Genomic DNA, 5,634 nt, shown 5'->3' with positions numbered 1-5,634 from the left:
CTGTTGGAGCGCCTTATTGATCGTGCATTTATAATCAGTGCAGATTCTGATTGACCCATCTGCCTTGACTGGTGTGACTATTGGGGTCTCCCACTTAGCATGGTCTACTAGGACCAGCACCCCTTGTTTAATCAGTTTGTCAAGCTCTGCGTCTATTTTTGGCTTTAAGGCAAATGGTACTTGTTATGGGGTTGTGTTGCTTTTAATCTTTATCTCTATTTGCCTCTATGAGGTGTTTCCGGTTCCTGGGTGTTCCCTTTGAAGATGCTTTATAAGCGTTGTTTGTTAGTTTAACTTTGTTAATAAAAGCTTATCCGAAACATGGTGTCAGACGTGGTTCGGCCTTGAAAGTTGAGCGTTTGAAGTAAGAAATATAGCACCATGGCAGGTAATATACCACTGCCGCAACCCATGCGAGTAAGTGAGGACTCTAGCACTAATTGGGAAAACTTTAGGGTAGAGTTTGAAGATTACTCTTTGGTGACAGGCTTAAATGATAAGCCGGCAGCAGTACAAGCTGCCACATTAAGAAGATTGATGGGCGCAGAATGTCTTCATGTTTATAAGCATAGTTTAACTCTTACAGAAGAGCACAGATCGAGAACTATGCTCAGATCGAGAAAGAATATTTAAGTATCGTATTTGCTTGCCAGCGTTTCCATTATTACCTTTATGGTAGAGATATAATTACAGTTGAAACTGATCACAAACCGTTAATAACTATATTCAAAAAGCCTCTTCTGTGTGCCCCGAAGCGTTTGCAAAGCATGATGCTCAGTTTACAGCATTATAATCTTGATGTGGTTTTTAAGCCAGGACGTGAAATGTATATCAGCGATACCCTGAGTAGAGCCACAGTAGATCAGACAGCTACGGGAGGAGAACATGAATATCAGACGGTTTGTTGGCTGCGACAGGAACAAATATGTTTTGTTGAAATTAACCAAGCAGATTATCTTAATGTTACGAATCAGCGGTTACAGCAGTTGAGGCAACATACGGATGCTGACGTGGCCCTACAGACACTAAAGAGTATTGTGCTGAGTGGGTGGCCAGATGTGAAAGAGGCAGTTCCCATGATTGTAAGGGAATACTGGTCCTTCAGAGATGAGATCGCTATACAAGATGGCATTCTGTATAAGGGTCCAAGAGTTATAGTGCCAAAGTTATTGAGACCGGAGATGTTATTGCGCATCCATTCAAGCCATATTGGTGGGGAGGCATGCTATAGACAAGCCCGTGACACATTGTACTGGCCGAATATGCGAGGCGAAATTAAGGATTTTGTCAGTAATTGTACCATGTGTAATGAATATGCATATCGGCAACAGAAAGAAACTATGATGTCACACGAGATACCATCCCGACCCTGGCAGATCATTAGTATGGACTTGTTTAATTATGCAGGGAAAGAGCACTTGATAATAGTGGACCATTATTCGGATTATTGGGAAATTGACCTCCTTCCAGACCTGTCAGCTGAGACCACCACCAAGAGATGTAAGTCTCAGTTTGCACGTTACGGGCAACCAAATGTAGTGATTACTGATAATGGTCCTCAATTTGTAAGTCTGCAATTCAAGAAATTTGCTGCTGAGTGGGAGTTTGATCATATTACTTCATCGCCACGTCATCCGCAAGTGAATGGAAAAGCTGAATCAGCTGTAAAGATTGCTAAGAACTTATGTAGGAAAGCACATGGCGAATGTAGCGATCCATGGAAGGCTATTTTACATTGGAGGAATACTCCAACTGAAGGTATGGACAGTAGCCCAGCACAAAGATTAATGTTACGGAGATTAAAGACGTCCTTACCTGTGGCAAATAAGTTGCTTGAGCCCGTGGTGATACAAGGGGTCCCGGAAAGGCTACGGCAGAAGAGACAAGTGGCAAAGGCCAAATATGATAGATCTGCAAGAGACTTGCCAGAGTTAAAGGTGGGAGAATGAATTCGGATGAGACCACTGCCTGGAGATCGGACTGGCCGTTGGGAAAGGGGTACCTGTTTACAACAAGTGGCACCTCGCTCCTATTTGGTGGAGGTTGGAGGAACCCGATATCGGCAGAACCATGTGGACTTGCATGTGGCTGAGCAACCAGACTTGCGTGTGGCTGAGCAACCAGACTTCTCATATTCTGTGGGTGGGTCAGAGCCAGTTGCCAAACTAAACCTACTTAAGAATAATAATGAATGCTCGTCTGACATTGATGACAGTCCTGAGCAAGTTGGTGCGTCTGGTGATAGCCAAACATCCGAGGCTTCAGAAAATGGCGAGCGAAGAGATCCGGCCTGCGTGAGAGAGTCAGGTATGAGAGAGCCGGTCATTACTCGGAGTGGTAGATGCTCACGCCCCCCTGATAGACTCAATTTGTAGAAAGTGTTGCTGTTATTAGAAAAGGGGAGATGTTATGGGGTTGTGTTGCTTTTAATCTTTATCTCTATTTGCCTCTATAACGTGTTTCTGGTTCCTGGGTGTTCCCTTTGAAGACGCTTTATAAGCGTTGTTTGTTAGTTTAACTTTGTTAATAAAAGCTTATCCGAAACAGTACTCGTCTTGCCTTTAGCCTAATCTGGGCTACGTTAGGGTCTAGGTTGAAAAAAATAGGGGTCCCCACGTATTTGCCTACGTCTCTCCAAAAACGTCCTGTAACTCGTGCAGGAGGCTGTCCTTTAGAGATGGTCTGCCGAGACTGTGGACACCCGTGAAGCCCATGCCGAGGGCTCGGAACCAAACTAGGCTCAGGAGGCTTGGTAACGACTTGCTGACGATCGTCAGGGGAAGCTCCTTTCGGAACTCACCGTAGGTGACCCGGAACGTGCCCACGCCTTCCACAGGAACTCGGTTTCCTTGGTAGTCGAGGAGGCGAACTCATTGCCATGATAGCTGGTTTCTCTGGAACTTCGGTAGAAGTGACTTAAGCGTTGCCCAGGACATGATTGACAGGGCAGACCCGGTATCGATCTCCATGTCGCATGGTCTCCCTTCAATCTCTACTCTGGTGTAGACTTTTTCCTCTACAGACGTGCTGGCTTGGCCGATTCTCATGCTGTAGGTGTTTTGCCTTTGATTCTCGAGCCGTTTTCTTACACCGCCATCTTTGGTTGGCTGAGTTGAACGTGTCGGTTCTGATTGGTTGTTGTGGTCACATGACTTGTTATTTCTAGGGAATTGAGCTGTACAGACTCTAGCCAAATGGCTCTTTTTTTCACATCGCCTGCAAACGGCGTCTCGATATTTACAGGACTATCTCTCGTGAGCTTCACCACAACTTGAGCAGTTTTCTCGGCGACGATTTTGCTCGCTTTTCTTTTTGTCAGTGTGGAAAACGTCCTCATCTGACTCTTCTTCTGCGCTGGTCCGCACTTCCTCTTGGTGAACAGGTGTTGACTTTGGGGCGTCTTTACCCAACAGTGGACGTTGTAGTGCTTCGGCAGCCTTAGTGGACACTTCGTGTGCTCTTGCTTCATCAAGTGGGCCGGCTAATGTCAAATCTGGCTTTGCGAGTAGACGCCTCTGTAAACGTGTGTCTTTAATGCCATAAATCAGTTGTTCTAGGAGTGCGTCTTCAAGATTCCGGTAGTCGCAATGTGTTGCGGCTTTTCGCAACACATGTGTTTGCGCTGACTGGTTCTCCTTCTTTTTGTACTCGTTGCCATAACTCGTGGCATTGTACAAACTTCGAAGGAACAGGAGCGTAGTGGGCTCTGAACCGGTGTAGGTTCGCAGAGAGATTCGGCCATCTCAAAAACTTCTGGCCCGCAGTGGCTCAGGAAGCTAGCTCTTTTCCGATTTGCCGAGAGACTCTGCATCTCACTTGCTTCCAGGGAACACTAGAACCTGGTTAGATATGACTCCCATTTTTCTCAGGTCGGGTCGAAAGGTTTTGGCGGAATGTAGGCAGACATCGCAGTATGTCTCCGCAGTCCGCTCGTCACCCTGGCTGAAACTCAAAGCTCTTTTTGTTTTGCTTCTTGTTGCCTCAATCCCACCTTCGTTGCCAATGTTGTAGCGCGGGAATAACGAGAGACACAAGCAAGCTAGTGACAACAGCTCTTTAATTCAGGATGACACTTCAGCAAAAGCAAACAGGCAACAGCCCTCCTTATATACAGTTCTGAAATAACCGTTAACCAATCAGAAACATTCTACCATTCAAATCTCCCGCACAAAATAGATACATACATAACAGCAGTGCTGCCAATCTCTCCTACTCTCCTTGTCCCTGAGTGCGGAGGAAGGAAGGAAGGAGTTGGGAATGAGATAGAATGCAACCTTTAGGATCATGGTGCTGCTGCCTGCTAGTGTGTGATGGACGATAGGCAATTGTGGGGGTGGTGGGGGAATGCAACAGGTGATCAGTGGTGTGCGGCTTCTGGCATTGCAGGTGGGGTGGAAGAAGAATTGCTCTTTTGGCATCAAGTGTAGAGTCAGTCCAGGCATGGAGGCAATGGAGGGAAAGGTGAACAAAAAGGGAAGCCACTGCTCCACAGGGTTTTTTTTTTAAACTGACAGAGGGTCTGGGCAAAGGCTTCCCATTTTGACTCTTTTCCCCTGTAGTTGCCTCTGTGACTGATGGGCCTCTGTGTGGCTCTCAGCTCACATCTCCCAGATCTACGCAGGTGTTTGTGTGTGTGTGTGTGTGTTTGTGTGCATGCGTGTGCATGTGCACACGTGCATGTGGGGGTCTCTCCCTTGCAGCCCTGCGCTGTGACATTGGGGATGCAAAGAATAGGAAAGATAAGAGAAGCTTGGATGGGAGCTTCTTGCAGCTTTCCAAGGGGATGGGGGCGGGACCTGGGGTGACAAGGTGCAATGCGATTGGTGACAGGTTGAGGGAGATGTACAGTCCGCAGTATCTTGAGCACACTACTGAAGTGATAATAGGTGAGAAAAAGAAACAAGCATTCCAAAAAACCAGCTTTCACTAGTTTGCAGCCTGCCATTGCAGAAGGTTTGTTGAGGGCCTGGGGCTGCAAGGGGTGAGACATCCCCCCTTTCCCCCCCCCCACACACTCATGCATGCACGCATGCACACATGCACAAACAAACATATGTGCAGGTCTGGGAGAGGAGAGCTGAGAGCGATGCAGAGACCCCTTTAGGCACAGAGGCAACAACACGGGGAGGGGTCAAAATGGGAAGCCTCTGCCCATTGCTGCCTGCCTGTTGCCAGCTCTGCCCAGAGCCTCTCCCGGAACTAAAAAAAAGCAGGGGAGGGAGGGAGGGAGGGAGGGAGGAAGGAAATGAGAAGGAAGGAGGCAGGGAAGGAGGGAGGGAGGGAAAGAGCAAGGAAGGAAAGAGAGGCAATTGGTTGGAGATGCCCCAGTTCAAAGAAAAAAGCAATGTTGTGTTCTGTTTTGTCACACACAGAACTTTGTTGGCAATCCAAGTTAACATTGGTATTCTTGAATTGTGAGCTCTTAGGAAAGTATCTCCTCCTTGAATATTGCAAATAGACATTTCCATAGGGAAAACAGGAGAAAGCAGAGAGGGGAAAATATTTTCCTTTACTATATTTCCAGTCTGAATTAAACCATTGCAGGGTCCCTACAGGAGAGCCCTTTTAAGCAGGGGTGAAATGCTACCAGTTTTGGGAGGTTCACCTGAACCAATAGTGAAAATGCTACTGGTT

This window comes from Pantherophis guttatus, chromosome 4 (assembly GCF_059756535.1).
Source record: "Pantherophis guttatus breed Tessera chromosome 4, ASM5975653v1, whole genome shotgun sequence".
Taxonomy (NCBI): domain Eukaryota; kingdom Metazoa; phylum Chordata; class Lepidosauria; order Squamata; family Colubridae; genus Pantherophis; species Pantherophis guttatus.
The sequence above is the reverse complement of the archived record's forward strand: the minus strand, read 5'-3'. Positions refer to the sequence as shown.